Source organism: Hyperolius riggenbachi, chromosome 8, assembly GCF_040937935.1.
Source record: "Hyperolius riggenbachi isolate aHypRig1 chromosome 8, aHypRig1.pri, whole genome shotgun sequence".
In the NCBI taxonomy this organism is placed as follows: domain Eukaryota; kingdom Metazoa; phylum Chordata; class Amphibia; order Anura; family Hyperoliidae; genus Hyperolius; species Hyperolius riggenbachi.
The window spans coordinates 277,342,794-277,363,354 of record NC_090653.1 but is presented as its reverse complement, the minus strand read 5'-3'; positions in this window follow the sequence as shown (position 1 = coordinate 277,363,354).

The following is a 20,561-nucleotide window of genomic DNA, read 5'->3' as shown; positions in this document are numbered from 1 at the left end:
CCTTACCGCAGAATGTTCTGAAACTTCCTCAGTACCAGCATCGGGACTCATGCTACACTTCCCCCACGTTTGGCGAAGCTGCCATCTCAGGAACCCCAGAAATATGACAGATCTGGGAAGTTATGGATTATGCTATGAGACTCAGGTTATCCAGGATGTGTTCTAGCTGCTAACAGCTGACTTCCCTTTGATCTTTACCAGAGAGCAAGGTGTCAAGACCTCCCGAGGATTCGTAGCCTGCCTGGCTGCACCTAGGCATCCTGATCACCCTTTGGTTAATTAACATCTACATGAGATCAGCTAGGTGTCACCTGGTTCCCAGAACAGAAAGGGGAATTGTGCCTTCCACAGAAATATGTCCAAGCTAATTAACACCTCCCCCCCCAGGCTTTCACTTCAGCTAAGACAGATCCCCCAGCTGTTCCTAGGCAGAGGGATACTACACATCAAATCTTGGTTCTATTGATCTAAAGCGCAATCGATGCAGGGAATCGAGTGCGATCGTTCTTTTCTTCACGGGCGGTTCCAGGACGCGCCTGCGGCCCCGCAACCGTCCGTGACAGCCCTCCCCCTTTTCTGCGGCTTAGCCACACATCCGCAAGATGTGTGGCGGCGCCGCTAACCTGGCTGACGGGCCTCGAGTTGCCGGTACGGCGGGAAAACCTATTGGAGCCTGTGGCTCGGTTCCCCTGGACCGGTCGCGGTCTGCTACCCTCAGGGTTGACCCGACATGGACCGTTCTGGACAGGGCGTTTGCGCCACTGCAGTCGGACGTGGTGTCTGCCGGGACTGCTGACAACGGGCAGTGGGTTGGTTAGGTCAACAGCCAGCCCACGCAGGGTTCCCCTGCTAAGTGGCTGTGGACCTAAGGGAACCCCGCGGGAATCCCTGGACCTTCCCAGCTCCTGACAGACGGCACATGCCCTGCAGTAGTTTGCTACATCCCTGTTCATCCGGGGCCAATAAAACTGGTTCCGAATACTGGCAAGTGTCTTGCGGACACCCGAGTGCCCTGTCAGAGGATTACCATGTGCGGATTTCAGCACATGTCCCCTGAACGCACTCGGGACCACAAGCCATTTGGTATTCGCGTGGGATCTACCTGTAGGGGGCTGTACAGACTCACTGTACAGTCTCCCACCTTCCCAGTACACCTTGAAAGCGGCCCCGTCTGCGAGGGGCTCAGCGGCTTGCTGCCTCAGCATCTCCAGGCTTGGGTCGCTTTGTAGTGCTGTGTGAGTACAGCGCTGTCAGTTTCAGCCAACTGGCTCATGTCACACGAGGCCAGCGGCTGAAAGGTCTCATCCCTGCGGTCAGAGGAGGGGGAGGAGGCCGGAACCCCCTCCACCTGTTCTGAGCTCGGGTTCTGAGCAGTGCAGCTGCGCGGTACTGCTAGCACAGGTACACTGTCAGAATGGCACAGACGGACATTACTCAAATCATCATTGCATGCAGTAATGACATTGACAGGTATAGACATTTTTTCATTACAGACAGATTGTACAGGAAACTCAGGTACAGTTACGGCATCATCACAACAGACAGTCTGTACCTCAAACTCAGGTGCCTTTGAAGCAGGCACTATTGAACCTGGTACCCTTGAACTGGGCACATTCAACCCACCTCCCCCTGGTGCTCCCCCAAGTGTATAAAGTACCTGGTGGGGGGTGGAGAGTCCGTCTCCTTCTGTGAGCGACAAGGCGGTCGTGGCAGGTTCATAGTAGGACACAAGCTTGCCCAAATCAGTCCCCAGCAACACAGGGACTGGGAGATCCTTCATAACCCCAACAACCCTTTCTTGGATTCCTCCTACTCCCCAATCCAGCTTCACTCTTGCGTGGGCTATGTGAAAAAGGGTGCCCTCTACTCCAGTAAGGGCAAGGGATCGGCTGGAGCTGATGCTCTCCTTTGGCACAAGGTGTGAGTGAACTAACGTGATGTCAGCTCCGGTGTCTCGAAATCCGGTGACAACTTTGCCGTTCACTCTAACAAGTTGCTGCTGGTCGGTTCGGTCGCGGATTTCCTTTCCGCGGGCAAACAGGACAAAATCTGATGATCCAGGCTGTGGTTCGCTGGCGGGTTGCCTCTGCTGTGGGTGAGGTACAGGTGATGCAGATGATCCAGGTGCTGGTGGTGTCTGTCTCCGCTCCGGACAGTCGAATTTCATGTGTCCGGGCTGGCGGCAGTAGTGACAGGTGCCCTCTCCAGGCGCTGCAGCCCTGGGTGCAGAAGCTGTGCTGGGTGGCCTCTGTGGCTGACGGCTCACAGGGGCAGGAGAGTCTGCCGAGGTATTGGGCTGACCTCCTCTCCAGCTGGATGGGACAGTTCTGCGGGTATCAGCCACCCGGGTAGTTGCAAAAGTCTCAGCAAGGTCTGCAGCGACAGTGGCTGAAGCCGGCCTGCGTTCTAACACAAACTGTCGTACATCAGCAGGGCAAATGTTCAGAAATTGTTCCAGGACTATCAAGTCCTCCAGGACATCATAAGACCCTTTGGTGAGGCCTCGAGTCCACTGGCGGAGTGTGGTGAGCAAGCTGCTGACCACATCTCGGTACGAATCAGAAGACTTTTTCTGCCAGGCCCTGAACTTTTTCCGATAGGCTTCTGGCGTCAGCTGGTACTTAGTAATGATAGCGTCTTTTATAGCAGCATAATCATTATCCTTCTCCGCAGGCAATTCTGCGAAGGCATCAAGCGCTTTGTAGCGCAGCAAAGGTGTCAGATGTCTGGCCCACTAGTCTTGGGACAGACGATACTGACGGCATGCTTTTTCAAAAGATCGCAGAAACAAGTCAATGTCTGTGTCTTTCTCAATATTAGCAAATTTAAATTTTGCACTTACGGGTGGTGCAGCTCCTTCAGCAGGGAGGCTGGGCGGTGAACTCCGGCTGGCCTGTTGCACTTTTGCCATGTTTAGCTCATGCTGTCGTTGGCGCTCCCGTTCTCGCTCAGCGGCATCCCTCTCCACGTGGCGTTCTGCAGCAGCAGCAGATTGGCGCTCCTCACGCATGTACTGCAGGTACTTGTCCAGGTCCGTCTCCATCAGCTGTCGTAATGCCTGCTGCATTATCGGATCAGTACAAACGGACAGTCCAGTACTGGCCAGTTCCGGGCGAGTACTTTCAGAAACTCGGGGATTGGGGTCCACACTGACATTCTCCTGCGTAACTGTTGATGCAGGGCCCTCAGGATGCACAACCTCTGTACGGTCAGGAGTCTCAGTCTCTGGTTCCCCTCGATTGTCAGATGGGCTGGTATCCACTTCAGCGGACACTCCCGGCTCCCGCAGTTGCTGAGTATCCCATTGAAACAATTCCGTTACCAGGTCCCCTTGTTTCTTGCGGCCGACATCAATGCCTCTCTCTTGGCAAAGATTTTGCAGGTCCGCCAGGCACATTTTCTTGTAGTTCCCGGACATTTCCACGCCAAATAAAATAAAACTTTTGGGGAGGGGTACTGGCTACACAGTCTCTCTGTATATATAAAAAATATATTGCCTTCCAGCTACACCAACGAATTAGTTTGTTTCTTGATAGCGCTAGCGCTATCTTAGATACTTTCAGCACAACACAGGTCCCAACCGCTGCCTAACACTGTCACAGGAGCCCTAGTGGCTGACCGCACTTAGCCTTCTAAACAGTGCCAGCGCACAGATCGTGCGAACTCTGGTCGCAGTCAATGCGCAGGAACCGTTAAGAATTAGCCGCAGACAACCCAGAAGGGAGCCTGTGAGACACGGGTAATTACAACGTACACACGATTCCACGGTATCTGCCACCACCACTGGTATGGGCCAGTGGACCCGATTTACTGACTGACTTGTCCTGCGAATAAAACAGTTAAACACACGGTATTCTGTCTAGCCAACAACAAACAGTAGCGTATCTTCAGAGACCCGGGATCAGTTCTGTGTGTGCTGATAAGCAGGGTAGCGGACAGTGAATGACTTGGAGAAAGTCGTTTATTCACGCAATATAAATAATTAATATATACAGACAATTATTAAAATCAACAATTATTAAAACAGTAATAGCCAGTATAAAAAATAAAAGAAGGGAGAAAAATACTTAGTTCCTGGAAAGATGTCCTTTAGTGGGAAAACTTGTAAAGTTCTTGGTTTCAATCAAAGTTCAGAGTTCAGACCAGGTGGATGCCAGCATATCCTCAAGCTGGCACCGATGAGTTCAAGATGTTTTCAGGGTGGAGGACACTGAGTTTGGCTCCTCTGCCATTCCTATGCCCCTGATTCAGTAGGAGGGAGTGAGGGCGGGCCCACACACCCCCTTAGAACATGAGATGAGTCCTCCCCTTGTCCTGGGGGACCAGAAATCATGCCTTAACCATATATGGGCTCTATCTCAACCGTACAGGTCAGGGCAGATTTACTAATATTTTCAGGTCTGCCTCGATTTACCCAGTGCCCTGATACCAGACATGAGGGGTGGGACCCCTGTGGTATCATCAGGGCACTTTCAAACTGCCTAACTGGCAGTCCTTACCGCAGAATGTTCTGAAACTTCCTCAGAACCAGCATCGGGACTCATGCTACACTTCCCCCACGTTTGGCGAAGCTGCCATCTCAGGAACCCCAGAAATATGACAGATCTGGGAAGTTATGGATTATGCTATGAGACTCAGGTTATCCAGGATGTGTTCTAGCTGCTAACAGCTGACTTCCCTTTGATCTTTACCAGAGAGCAAGGTGTCAAGACCTCCCGAGGATTCGTAGCCTGCCTGGCTGCACCTAGGCATCCTGATCACCCTTTGGTTAATTAACATCTACATGAGATCAGCTAGGTGTCACCTGGTTCCCAGAACAGAAAGGGGAATTGTGCCTTCCACAGGAATATGTCCAAGCTAATTAACACCTCCCCCCCAGGCTTTCACTTCAGCTAAGACAGATCCCCCAGCTGTTCCAAGGCAGAGGGATACTACACATCAAATCTTGGTTCTATTGATCTAAAGCGCAATCGATGCAGGGAATCGAGTGTGAACGTTCTTTTCTTCACGGGCGGTTCCAGGACGCGCCTGCGGCCCCGCAACCGTCCGTGACAGAACACTTTAAGACATGCCTCTCCCACACCTCTAATCACGCCCCCACCACACCCCCATCATGCCTATCACAAAGAATTCAGAACCAAAAGATGTAGTTTTATCATTCAAACCACGCTGGTCCTGTCTATCATCACTAGTTTTCCTACATTTTAACATATGAATACATATCATTTTAACCACTTCAGTACCAACAGTCCCTGGCCCTAAACTACTTAAAGACCGCTCCACGCCAAATGGCGTGGACGCGGCGGCAGCCCCAGGACCGCCTAACGCCTGGGGCGGAGTTTGCAGGGGATCACGTGCACCGATGCACGCGCATCCCCGCTTGAATGACTGAGCTCCACTCTGCCATCAGTCTCCCAGCGGAGATCGCTGCAAGGAGGCTTAGATCGCAGCGCCGTACAGCGCTGCGATCTGCAGCAGCGCTGTACTGTGGACAGTCTTGTGACACGGGTGTCCCCCTGACACCCACAGGAGTGATCGGCTGTCATAGGCTGAAGTCTATGACAGCCAATCACAGTGATAGGCTGGCGGGGGTAGGGAGGGCGGGGACATAGTTAAATAAATAAAAAATAGGTATTTTTATTAAAAAAATAAGACAAATATTTGTAAAACAAAAACACTGCACCACCAATCAGAGCCCACGATGAGAGAGCTCTGTTGGTGGGCAGAAGAGAGGGGGGGGGGGGGAAGGGGATCACTTGTGTACTAAGTTGTGCGACCCTACAGCGAGGCCTTAAAGCTGCAGTGCCTCAATTTGCGAAAAATGGCCTGGTCTTTAGGAGGGTTTAACACTGCGGTCCTCAAGTGGTTAAGGAACAGAGACTATTGGCACAAAAAAAACGGGGATCTCTGACATCACAGTGCAGGCATCCTCACTCTCGCCATTCGCATCGCTCACCCATCACTCAAGCCCACTTGCTCTGCCGTTGCTATAATTGCAGAGCTCTGTGAGCCAGTCAGAAGCCGCTTTGTATTGAATATTATGACCAGATTGTGTGATAAGAGGTGGTAAAACTGGTCAGTGATTGGCCAACCATAATTGAAAGTGTGTGCCAGGCTTTAGTTAGTCGCTTACCTCAATAGAAGGAAGATGATCCAGGGGCTTCTCTGATCTTCCTTCATTCCACTGGCGCTCACAAGGTTGTCCATGTACGAACGTGGCCACACTGAGCAGCTGTGAGTACGGCCCGTGCAGAAACTCAAAGCTGCTCATGCACAGAGGAAGAAGTAGTGCGCTAGAAGCTATGCGACCACGCAGGCGCGGGCTGCACTTCAATACAGATGAGAGTATCCAGAGGCTTCCCTCCCCCGAGCTATACTGTATATCTAGCTTAGAACTTTTAACTTTTATTTTCTTCCTCACAGGTATGCTTTAAAGAGACTCCGAGGAGTAGCTAAAAACAAAATCGGAAGTTACCTGGGGTTTTCTCCAGCCTGCCATAGGTAGGGAGGTCCCCCAGCGTCCGTTTGGCTCCTCTCCCGGTCCCTCCCCAGAAATCACGACCGGTGACACCGGGACCGAGTGTCGGACTGACACTTCCTGAACAATGACGCTCGTCGTCATCACGCCGGCCCCTGTGATGACGCATAGCGGCCAGCGTGATGACGACGTCAGTCATTGTTCAGGAAGTGTCAGCCCGACACTCGGCCCCAGTTTCACCAGTCGTGATTTCTGCGGAGGGACCGGGAGGAGCCAAAAGGACGTCGAAGGGCCTCCCAACCTATGGCAGGCTGGAGAAAACCCCAGTTAACTTCCGATTTTGTTTTTAGCTACTCCTCGGAGTCCTTTTAAATTGAAATGATAAAAATGGACTGCAAAGTGTGTCTAACTCTAAACCTTCATAAAAACAGACATTTGCTTCATAAACTCTAGTTCTCAGTAATGACCATCACATTTTGATCTGCAACTATCAATTGATCTCAGCACTGACAGTGGCTGGACAGTGTGCTTGTTAAGGGCTCCTCTGCCTTCGACGTGGGAGACCAGGGTTTGAAATTTGGCTAGGGTCAGTACCGATTTAGTAAAAAGTCCCCGGGCAAGACTTCCTAACACTGCAGAGTGTAACCTTGAGTGCTTTGAGTCCAACAGGAGAAAAGTGCTATACAAATGTTAGGATTGTGTTTAAAGGGATCCTTAACTGAAAGGGATATGGATGTTTCCTATTAAACAATACTAGTTGCTTGGAAGTCCTGCTGATCTCTTTGGCTGCAGTAGTGGCTGAATCACACACATGAAACAAGCATGCAGCTAATCCAGTCTGACTTCAGAGCACCTGATCTGCAGGCTTGTTGAGGGGCTGTGGATAAAAGTATTAGAAACACAGGAACAGCAGGAGAGTCAGACAACTGGTATTATTTTACAAGGAAAAATCCATATCCTTCTCAGTTTAGGTTCCCTTTAACCACTTCAGGACTGTCGTAGGCTTACACCCCTCTAGTGACCAGGCTATTCTTTACAATTTAGGCCACTGCACCTTTAAGGCCTCGATGCAGGGCTGTGCAATTCAGCACAAAAGTGATTTCCCCCCCCCCCTTTTCTGGCCACCAACAGAGCTTTCTGTTGGTGGGCTCTGATCCTTGCCAGCATGTTTTTTTTTATTATTGTCTTTTTATTTAAAATACATTTTCCTTTTTTTTTTAAATTATTTTTATATCCTTTCTCCCTCCCCCCACCAGCCAATCACAGAGATCGGCTGTCATAGGCATCAGCCCATGACAGCCAATCACTTCTGTGCCTCCGATGGGGACAGCCGTGTCACACAGCTGTCCCCAGTACAGCACTGGCGTAGATCGCAGTGCTGTACTGTGTAAATAGACAGCATCTCGCCGTCTAACAGTCTCCTAGCGCCGATCGCCACTGGGAGACCGATGACGGAGTGGAGCTCAGTCATTCAAGCGTAGATGCGTGCGCAATCTCCTGCAAAACCCCGCCCCAGGACTTCACGCCAATTGGCATTGAGCTGTCCTGGGGCTGCCACCACATTCACGCCAATAGGGGTGGAGTGATCGGCAATGACAATGTTGTGCAAACATGGCAACAACTACACAAGCTTGGTGTACAAAAATATGCCAAGTCTTCAGCATTCTTTCAGTTAGAGTAGGTTCACACTTGTAAAAACATATCTGTGGCTCCATTTTTGTCCCGGATCAAAAACACAGCCACAGATACCAATGTTAAAAATAGCAGCCATCTTCACTAAAAAAAAATGGATCTGTGGGCGTTCCAGAGGATCCGTGCTGAAAAACTGAACTGGTCCGGACTTCACGGACCCCGGATACACAGGGATAGCGGCAGGCAATTCAAAAACGGACCTCCCTCTACACAGACACAGAAACAGAGGAAGATCCGGATTGCCTACTGCCTGCTCCTCCCAGGTGTGTAGGCTGGAGGGGAAACAGCCAGGATGGGGAGTGGCAGGCACAGCGGCGGGGAGAGGGTCGCTCCCCCTCTTCCTGCTCCCCCTCCAGCTATTTGCGCAAATGTTAAATGTATGCAGCGAGCGGGGACGCTTACCTTCCTTCCTTCCTTCGCTTGCCGCATGACGTCCTACAATGCAACCCACTGAAGTATAGAGGGCGGCATTGCAGGAAGTCAAGTGGCGAGCGGTGGAACGCAAGGAAGGAAGGTAAGTGTCACAGGAGCCCTAGTGGCTGACCGCACTTAGCCTTCTAAACGGTGCCAGCGCACAGATCGTGCGAACTCTGGTCGCAGTCAATGCGCAGGAACCGTTAAGAATTAGCCGCAGACAACTCAGAAGGGAGCCTGTGAGACACGGGTGATTACAACTTCACCCACTGGTTCAGAGTAAACTGCCACCACCGCGGTTATCATGGGACCGTGGAGCCCACTAACTGACTGACTAGTCCTGCGAATAAAACGGTTAAACACACGGTATTCTGTCTAGCCAACAACAAACAAACAGTAGCGTATCTTCAGAGACCCGGGATCAGTTCTGTGTGTGCTGATAAGCAGGGTAGCGGACAGTGAATGACTTGGAGAAAGTCGTTTATTCACACAATATAAATAATTAATATATACAGACAATTATTAAAATCAACAATTATTAAAACAGTAATAGCCAGTATAAAAAATAAAAGAAGGGAGAAAAATACTTAGTTCCTGGAAAGATGTCCTTTTTGTGGGAAAAACAGAGTTCTGGGTTTCAATCAAAGTTCAGAGTTCAGACCAGGTGGATGCCAGCATATCCTCAAGCTGGCACCGATGAGTTCAAGATGTTTTCAGGGTGGAGGACACTGAGTTTGGGTCCTCTGCCATTCTTATGCCCCTGATTCAGTAGGAGGGAGTGAGGGCGGGGAGCCATACACCCCCTTAGAAGATGAGATGAGCCCTCCCCTTGTCCTGGGGACTAGAAATCATATCTACCCATATATGGGCTCTATCTCACAGAACCGTACAGGTCAGGGCAGATTTATTAACATTTTCAGGTCTGTCTCGATTTACCCAGCGCCCTGATACCAGACATGAGGGGTGGGACCCCTGTGGTATCATTAGGGCACTTTCAAACTGCCTAACTGGCAGTCCTTACCTCAGAATGTTCTGAAACTTCCTCAGAACCAGCACCGGGGCTCATGCTACACTTCCCCCACGTTTGGCGAAGCTGCCATCTCAGGAACCCCAGAAATATGACAGATCTGGGAAGTTATGGATATGCTATGAGACTCAGGTTATTCCCAGGCAAAGGCTCTTTGAAGTTTGGGGCAGCCAGCTAGGTGTCACCTCCCCTGCTGGGAGGGAGCCAGCGGGTCTGGTTTTCCCCCAACTAGATTGCTTCTGCCATGGTGCTTGTCACCTTATACCTGATGGATGGGCCATCAGCACAGCTTGAAGCCAGGGACTCTCCGGGGCAGATTAGGCTCAGGCTCATTAGCATATCAAAAGAGCCATCCAGCATTTGGGCTGGTGCTCTCTCTCTGCTGAGAAAAGACTGCAGACCTCCTACACAATCAACCCAGATTCTATCGATCTGAAGCGCAATCGATGCAGGGAATCGAGTGCGATCGCTTTTTCTTCACGGGCGGTTACAGGACGCGCCTGCGGCCCCGCAACCGTCCGTGACAGTAAGCTTCCCCGCTCACTCCATAATTCAACAATTGCGCAAATAGTTGGAGGGGGAGCGGGTACAGGGGGACCAAGGTGAGGGAGGGGGGGGGCTGACCCCACCTCCCCGCCACTGTGCTGCCTCCCTTCCTGGCAGCCCCCCACCCACGGCTAGGGATACGACTGCTCAGGGTCCCTTTAGATTTGCATTTTTGCAGTTTGTTGGGTCTTACAGAAAGATATACATTAATCCTATCTATGAATTTTTGTACTGAATACTTTTTGCATTAACAAAGAGATTGGATAACATTTTTTTGATTGCCATCTAAACAGATATCCTTTGGTCGTGCAGAAGATTGAGAACAATGTGGCAACACTACTAACATTAGAATTACTCCCAATCTTTTGCATTTACCAAGCACAAGATTGTCGGTAAGATGCAAATAATTCTGCCTCGCATGCAAGTTTCATGCAGATTGTTGTCAGCCTCGAATTGGGACAGTCAAAATAGTCGGGAGGTGCATTTGATTGGCTCAATACCAGCTGCATGCAATTTGCATTCAATGCAAACTAGAATTAGTATCTCGCTAACCACCTAGAGGCAGTGATGCTCAAATTCTATCTTGGGGATACCCGGATAGTTGCTATCTGGATATCTCCCAGTAACCCTGTCAATCTTACCTGTCTTCTTAGGTCCGTCCCTGGCGCCTCCCACAATGCGGTCCACGCGCATCACGTGACTAAACACTTCCTCCTTCAACCTGGAAGGAGGACGTGTTTGTAGTTACGTGACCGCCGCTTGGACCGCATCGTGGGAGGCACCAGGGACGGACCTAAGAAGACGTCAGACAGGTAATGTTATGATCGCTTCTGCAGCGTTTACTGCTGACTGCAGTGGTATTGCAAACCAAGCAGTTCTAATGTCATTACATGCATTTGCTTGCATAGTTTGGTTTGCACTTAAACTAGTTGCTGATTCCATCTGCAGTCGCTCTGAAGTTAATGACAGTTTAATATGCTTTTGTGTAAACAAACATTGTCTGCTGCAATGGAGGGGCAATTCCTTTCCTGCAGGCTGCATATCATTGTCTGCCTTTTCCTGCTATCAGCCTGTGATTAATTACCATTCACTTGTGTGGGAATCTGCAGGTCTGCTCCCATTGGATGACCTCAGTATAAAGAACTGCTTCCTGCAATGCCTCATGGGCTACCATAGTCTCAGATTCTGTCTGTTACTCTGCTCGTGCCCCACCTCGTTCCTAGTCCGTGTGGACTGCGCTGACTCCTGCGAAGGGGTCAGCGAGTCCTCCTAGTTCTGCTCTTGTTCTAGAAGTTGTTACTCTGCTTGTCTTGTGTCATATATTGGTTCATCGCCAATATATACGCATACTTGCACATTTTGTTATTTTCCTTGTATTCGTGTTACGTTGATACATCAGTGTCACTGATATATACGTACACGAACTGTTTATATCCTGTGTTCCGTTAGTCAGCGTTCCAGCACGTTTTGGTGGTTGCGCGTATCGTGATCACCCGTGCTGAGCTAGTTATCCTGTTCCTGGTCCTGTTTGTGGATTGCGTTCATCTCCGCGAGGAGATAACGAATCCTTCTGAGTCCTGTTCCCTGTATCGTTCCAGTCCTAAGTCAGTGTTCCTGCTTATGTCATATATCGGTTCATTGCTGATATATACATATGTTAGTCCGACGTTACAAATAGTTTCATTGATAGCTGTAATTGTAATACGCTAGGAAATCATACTTATTGTATATTTATCTGTGTTACGTTCATCTATCTTGATCCTGCTATTTCCTGACTATCCTGTCCTGTCTTGGTGAGGCACGCCATCGCTGCAAACGCATTGGCTACCTCATTCCAGTCTGTTTTATTGTGGACGCTTGCTGTCACTAAGTAGTGGCTAGTTAAGCAAGCGTTCATTCTGTCTACCTGTCCTGATCTCCTCAGTCCTGGTTTATGCGCTCAGCGCTACTTTGCGCTGAGACGTTATTACGAAAGTGTTGTTTGTGGCTGTTCGGATCTGCACCGACTCTATGCACCACAATCTCCTATTGGAGTCAGTCCTCTCCTCCACTAAACTGGGGATATCCTGATTCCTTGTGCTGGTGTGTGTACCTCCTTCACGTCAGCTTATGTATTGCATGCTGACTGTGGAGATTACACCTCCAAGCTTAACAGGTAAGATCGACACTCCCCCCCCCCCCCCCCCCCTCACAGGTTTACTGGGAGATATCCAGATAGCAACTATCCGGGTATCTCCCGGATCGGATTTGAGCATCACTACCTAGAGGCACACCAGACAGAACTGCCAACAACATTTCAGGACAGCAGCAAGCAGGCATGGGCTCACGAGTAGTTGTGTCCCTAAGGACTCAAATTCGTTATTCAAATGAGGCTTAATTGCCTCACTAGGCACACTTTCCTTCAAGCCGGTTGGAGGAAGTGCACGGTGGCTTGCAACGCGTCCAATAGGATGCGTGCAATCTGTTTGGAGCTCAGGGAGGATGACAGACTTATGGGTAACTAACCCCTTCTCATCCAGCTGCACACCTGAGGCAATTAAGCCTCATTTAAATCATGAATTCGAGCCCTTAGGGACTCATAACTATTTGTGAGCCCATGCCTGACGGTGAGGCAGCCGATTCGGCGTCACAAGGTCGATTCCAGAGAGATTTCATACGGAAATCTATCGGGAATTGGCCTGTGGTGTATCGGCAGCCAACAGACCATCCTCTTCAGATTCAATCAAAGAAAGATCTGTTTCTTGGGTCGATCTGCCCAACGAAAATACAAACAGCACCAGTAGCAAGGAAACTTAGGTCTGTGGATCAGCTTGACAAAGAGCAAAACAACCTATTCTATCCCAAGAACATAGAGTCCGATGTTTTACAAAAAATTATCAGATCTTGCTTGAAGGGGTGTTTAACAATGGAACCCCATTAGAATTACAAAGCTGGTTCTGAGGAGGAATAAATTGTTGGAATTGGGCTATTCACCAATGATATATAGTCATATGAAAATGTAGCCCACACACACAATCAGGCTATCCTGTACAATCACCACAGCATGAGAAAGGCTTGCTCAAGAACCTCTAGTAAGAGTAGAAAAATGTGTTTGGGACAAACCAGACATACATTTCATGTAGATCAACAACAGCACTTCACCACCATGAGGATACAGCAGCACAAGCGGACCACGGGCTAATTTTGCTATGGCAAACCAAAAAAGTTTGACACCTGTCATTTTGTGCAGATGAGGCACACAGCAGTGCAGGTCAGATGGTTTGTGGTCAATTTTGTCACCCCACTGAAGACAGGTGAAGATAAAGATGAGGTATTCCTGCAGTGAGAAGCTAGGAGGCTTAAGAAAAATGTAATGGTGTTCAGTGCCAGTTTAACCAGTAAACGACCGTGTCACGCCGATGGGCATGAACACGGCAGCAGCCCCAGGACCGCCTAACTCCAATTAGAGATGGCCGAAACAATTCGCCGGCGAACAGTGTTCTGCGAACATTGGCTGTCCGCTGTTTGCCTAGAACGCAATTTTTTTAAAAATAAATTTGCATTCGCATTTTTACCATAGACTTTAATGGAAGGCGAACGCACGCCGACTTTAACGGTTAATAAGCTAAGCCCCCTTACATGCTAGAAACACCAAATTTGCAGGTTATGTTAAGAAGAAAAGTGGAAGCAGGGGGGAAGGGGGGAATGTTTTTCTAAAAGACCTTATACTTATTGAGAAAATTGATTTTAAATTTAAGGAAAAAAGTATACTTTTAAATACGGTACATGACAGTTCGTTAATGAAACAAAACCCGCCGACTTTAGAGGTTAATAGCAAAGCCCCCTTACACGGTAGAAACACCAGTGTGGGAAATAAGAGGTGGGGCCCCCTACCCAGCATATTTAACCCCTTGTCACCTATGCAGGCTGGGATAGCCAGAATGGAGCCATGACCAACTAGGGCTTTGCACCCCGAGTTATACCAGCCCGCATGGTCCGTGGTATGGGGGGGGGGGGCTCCGGGGAAGAGGGGCAGCCAAGCTTCCCCCAACCGCCCCTCCCCCCCCCCCCCCCCCCGAGCCTTTAAGAAGGGGGCCCCCAGATGCCCACTCCCCTTCCAGGAGAAATTAGCCATTTCCATAAAGGGTTAAATGAATTAAAAACAACAAAAAAAGGTCCTTTATACATCTTAATTAACCAGAAATACTTACCTGTACGTTTAAGAAAATGTTCCCATGCCAATATCCTCTAACTTGAGACATTGATTGAAAATCACCGATGACCCTCCGCCACACACCGCTGGTCCCCCACGCAGCTCTAGCTATACTTAGTATAGCTAGAGCCAAAAGCATCTTTGAATTGAGGCTCCAAATTGATCCATTAATTGACCAATGGGCATCATAAGGACCTTGCCTCTTGTTCACACTGTTCTTCTTAACATTTACTGCAAATTTGGTACTTCTAGCACCTAAGGGAGCTTTGCTATTAACCACTTAAGTCGGCAGGCATTTAATTTTCCCACGGTCAGAAGGAGAACTTTAAAATTGATTTCTCAAAAACTATAAGGTCTTTTTGAAAAAAAAAAAAATCTCTTGTAGTCACTGTCCCCCTCCACATACCCTGCAAATTTGGTGTTTCTAGCACATAAGGGGGCTTTGCTATTAACCGCTAAAGTCCACAGCCATTTGCCTGCCATTAAAATCTATGGAACTTGCTGTGAATAGTCTTTTACGAAAATTCACGTTTAATGTTTGCGAACCCCCCCCCCCTCCCGGGAAGCAGGAGACAGAAAAGGGAGGGGGGGAATCACTTATGTGCTGATTAGTACGGCCCTGCAGCAAGGTCTTAAAGCTGTGCGCCGCGGCAAAAAGTGTGGAGGACTGAGGAGCGCGCAGCGACGAAGACTGGGGGGGGGGTGCGAAAAATGGGAGTGGCCATGACATTGTATGGGCGGAGCTAACGTAATGATGTAACAGCGAGGCATAAGAAAGCAGTGTTTACGCCATGATGTGGACAAACGAGACTTTGCATCATGGGTGTGCAGAAACTGTGTGATGCTAATAGTATACCGTAACCACAAAGCAGCAAACATAGCCATCTATGACCATTAAATAATAAATGCAGTAACGGTTACCCTGGACACCAGAAAATAAACGCAATAGGCAACATGTCAGCACAAAATAACCGCAATGCGGGCAACATGTCAGTATAAAATAAACGCAATGCGGGTAACATGTCAGTACAAAATAAACGCATTGCGGGCAAACATTTCACCAGAAAATTAATGCAATGCGAGCAAACATTTCCCCAGAAAAGAAACGCAATGCGGGCAAACATTTCACCGAAAAGAAACGCAATGCGGGCAAACATTTCACCAGAAAATTAACGCAATGCGGGCAAACATTTCCCCAGAAAAGAAACGCAATGCGGGCAAACATCTCCCCAGAAAATAAACGCAATGCGGGCAAACACTTCACCAGAAAAGAAACGCAATGCGGGCAAACACTTCACCAGAAAAGAAACGCAATGCAGGCAAACATTTCCCCAGAAAAGAAACGCAATGCAGGCAAACATTTCACTAGAAAGTAAACGCAATGCGGGCAAACATTTCACCAGAAAAGAAACGCAATGCAGGCAAACATTTCCCCAGAAAAGAAACGCAATGCGGGCAAACATCTCCCCAGAAAATAAACGCAATGCGGGCAAACATTTCACCAGAAAAGAAACGCAATGCGGGCAAACATTTCACCAGAAAAGAAACGCAATGCGGGCAAACATTTCACCAGAAAAGAAACGTAATGGTAGCACATTTCACCTGGAAAAGAAAGCATTTACTCACCTGGCAGAAGTCTCCGGCCTCTGGCGCGCTGCTCCCGGGACAACCTTCCACCTCCTGCAGTCTCCCGCGCTGACAGGCCTACGGCAAGATGGCGCCCGAAGCCCTGTACTGGAGACACAAATAGTCTCCAGTACAGGGCTTCGGCAGCCATCTTGCCGTAGCCCTGCTCGCCTGCCGGTGTCGGAACAGACACCGGAAGAAGGAGGCTGGAGCGGGGCTGCGGGCAATGAACTGGCACGGCGTCTATAGACGCCGCTGCCAGTTCATGAGGATAGAGTGGCCAGAGTCCCGAGGCTGGGACGTCCCGCTGCTGAAAGCGGGATGTTTCCCGGGACTTCATGCTGCCTGGGACAGCAGACCCCGAATCCGGGACGTGTCCTGGGCAATCCGGGACGTCTGGTCACTCTATGGTATGGGATCTGGCACAAAACGAATGGGGAGAGCTACAGGATGACAAGCAGACGATCTCACACTGCAGGAGGCATAGTTAGAGAAAAAATAATAATACTTTATCAAGGCATGTGCCAGTACAGTGCAGGGCAGCAGCAGAAGCCACAGCAGTCACTTTCCTGTAACAGGGCGACTGATGATGACCTCATGACACTGGGCTGCAAATCTCATTCTGTGGGCGTGAATGGGCATGTCTAACTCCAACTGTAACACCGCCCACAGAATCAGACTCTGCACCTCCCATGTAGTGAGAGCTGCAAAATGAAGGGAGAGATCTCTAAGATGGAGCCTGCCATTCTCTTTTATTCATAGTTGTATTGGACAAATATATCTACTTTTATATTGCCCTTCACAAGTGTTTTGTGTCTAACCATTCATTTCAAAGGGATAAGGAGGCTCAATTTAATGACTTTTTTTTGGTTCAGTTCCTCTTTAACCACTTTACCCCCGCGCGTACGGATTTCTCCACCCCTTTTTCCATCCTTTCACCCCCAGGGACGGAGAAATCCGTACTCTGCGCACTCCCGCTGCTGTCCGCGCTCCCGCTCGTAAACACGCCGCCCGCCGCTAGTAAACACGCCGCCGCCCGCTCGCCCAGAGATCAACGAATGGGAAAATCCATTCCCGTTCGTTGATCTAAGCCCCGCAATGATCCGCTGCCGCTCGGCTGAGCAGCGCGATCATTGTGAAAAAATAACAAAGTCCCAGCCTCTTTCTACTTCCTGCAAGCGTCCGGAAGGACGCTTGCAGGTCGCATGAAACAAATTGGTAATGTTGCCATCTTGTGGCCAAATAGTAAAACTACACCCTAACCATTTTTTACACACAAATAAACTTGTTTTACACAAAAAATTAACTCCTTACCTCCCACACTCCCCAATTTTTTTGTTTTGTAATTAAAAAAAAAAAAAATTTACAATTTAAAAAAAATACATAAATAGTTACCTTAGGGACTGAACTTTTTAAATATTTATGTCAAGAGGGTATAACACTGTTACTTTATAAACTATGGGCTTGTAATTAGGGATGGACGCAAAACTGAAAAAAATGCACCTTTATTTCCAAATAAAATATTGGCGCCAAACATTGTGATAAAGGCCGAAAACTGAAAAATAATAATTTTTTCCCCACATTTTTTCCTATTTTCCCATTAAAACACATTTAGAATAAAATTATTCTTGGCATAATGTCTCACCTAAAGAAAGCCTAATTGGTGGCGAAAAAAACAAGATATAGTTCATTTCATTGCGATAAGTAATGATAAAATTATAGACGAATGAATGGAAGGAGCGCTGAAAGGTGAAAATTGCTCTGGTGGTCAGGGGGTAAAACCCCTCAGTTGGGAAGTGGTTAACTGCGTTTTAAGCAAGTGCTTCTGTCTGGCATTCGCTTTTACAGTTTGGTTTACAAGTTATCAAATAACAGGGATATTTTATCTACATCACATGCAAATCATGCCAGTTTCGTGTGTTTTTTCTGTCCTCGCACATCTGCAGAGATTTGATATAGCATCTTTTTCATAATACCTGACTTGCAAATCAAGCACTGACGTTCTAGGAACTTTAGTTAAAGGTAAGCTGAGCAGTGTACATTATGGAAGCCGCCATCTTGATCTCCTTGAAATATCTGACCTGTCCCAGGGGTTGGGTCTGTCACTGGTATGTCCCTGCCCTGGGGACTAGGTTGTCACTTAAAGAGGAAAGAGGAACTGTAAGGAAAATAACATAATGAATAAAACTGCTTTTTTTCTTACAGTATTTGTAGATTATTTAGTAAGTGTTTGTCCGTTTAGATTCTGAAATTTCTCACTGGTGGGGACATCTTTAGCTCTGGCAGGAGATCTGTACGGAATGTTCACTTACTGAGAGTTCTATGCACAGAGGAAGATAATGCTCGCTTGGCAGTTGGAAAAAACATAATTTCCCACAATGCCACGAGGTTCACTGACAACAAACTGTCAGGGCCATGGTCATGACATCACACTGTTTTTGGGGTTTCACCACAATATCTGCCACACAGACCCCCCCTGGTGATCTATTTGAGAAAAGGTGTCGAGTTCTCATGGGAAAGCTGGTATCAGCTACTGATTGGGATGAATTTAAATCCTTGGTTAAAGTTCCTCTTGAAGGTCTGTCATTGTGAACCTGTGAATGGGGTTCAGTGGTCTTTCGCTGGTATCTGATCTGTCAGTGGAAAGCTATGAACGTACATCTCTTGTTGCCATGTCAGTTTCCACATCAGGGAAACTGCCTCTTTAAGAAAGTCTAAGGCTAGGTTCCCATTACACTGGATGCACAATGGAGAGTTCACACTATATCCTGAGTGGATATACTTTGCACCATTGTGTGTCGTCAACATGTTCCCATTACTTTTGTTTCTGTAATGCTGTTGACTATGGCTTTCAGGTCCTGTGCTGCTGCTGCCACCATTCCAGTGCATGTGACGGTCAGTATATGGGACGGTCCGTATATAGATCGGTCGGTATATAAATCGGAGTCTCGACAGAAGTAGGATCCCATTGTAATGCAATGAGAATCCTGCCTAGCAACAGTGATTAGTGTCATAAGTCCACCACTCAGTGAACTGAAGCAGGAAATGTTGGCGCCCACTAGCGGCGTAAGTTTGGACACTGACATAGACGAACCAATGAAATAGTACTGGGGGGAAATTTGGACACCCATTTCAGTGGGCGCCTATGGCGGTTTTTTCCTTCATGAAGATTGGTGGGGCGATTAGCGGTGGGGGGTGGTTAAAGTTATGCATCACATAGGGTGTTTGTGGTTAGAGTTAGGTGCCAGGTAGGGGGTTGGGGGGGGGGGGGTTAGAGTTGGGTTAGGTTTAGCTATAGTAGAATATTGGTATTTAATACTCCTGGGCACCCCATTTTCCGGGCACCCTTTCATTATGTAGGCCAGTGAACAAATGAGAATTCTCCCTGATGCTGAGCAGGATTCTCATTGGATTATGCAATCCAAGGGGAGTCTGATGCTTCTTCTGAGACTCTGATCTATACACCGGCCGTGTGTCCCCTGCCGTGAAGTGATGGTGGAAGCAGCGGTGCAGGACACAAGATAAACGAAGACAACGAAGATAGACGAGTAGCGCAGGATTTTATGCGGAGGCCAGCCTAGCCAGAATGGACACTGTTCGGTCTTATAGACTTGCATTGATTCCATCAGCATTCACTTCATCTGCGGCTGGGGAAAATTGCGCAGGTTTCAAATTTGCGTTCCGATTACCACAAACAAAAGTGTTAAAGGGTCGATGAACATGTCCGTTTCGCCGATGCTGAAATGGAATTTTTTTTTCGGCTTTTGGGAACAGGGCACACATGTAAAGAAGACACTTGGAAAAAAGGGTGTAATGGATTGCCGCTAGAAGAATATCTGTAAAATGACTTTTAATATTGTACTACTTAACTCCAATAGTAATACAATAATGGCAAAAATTACCAATATTTTATGTCTTAATCTAACCCTATTCTCACACAGAACCCTCCCTCTAGCAATACCTAACCCGAAGACCTCTCTCTAGGGATATCTAACCCGAAGACCTCCAACAAGCGATGTCTAACCCTAGACCTCCCTCTACCGATGCCAAACCTCCCTCTACTGATGCCTAACCCCAAGACCTCCCTCTATTGATGCCTAACCCCAAGACCTCCCTCTAGGGCAGGCATGGGCAAACTTGGCCCTCCAACTGTTAAGGAACTACAAGTCCCACAATGCATTGCAGGAGTCTGACAGCCACAGTAATGACTCATAAATGCAAATGCATTGTGGGACTTGTAGTTCCGTAACAGCTGGAGGGCCGAGTTTGCCCATGCCTGCTCTAGGGATATTTAACCCGAAGACCTCCATCAAGCGATGTCTAGCCCTAGACCTACCTCTACTGATGCCTAACCCCAAGACCTCCCTCTACTGATGCCTAACCCTAAGACCTCCCTCTAATGATTCCTAACCCTAAGACCTCCCTCTACCAATGCCTAACCCTAAGACCTTCCTCTACTGATGCCTAACCCTAAGATCTCCCTATACCCATGCCTAACCCTAAGACCTCCCTCTACCGATGCCTAACCTTAAGACCTCCCTCTGTTGATGCCCAACCCTAAGACCTCACTCTACCAATGCCTAACC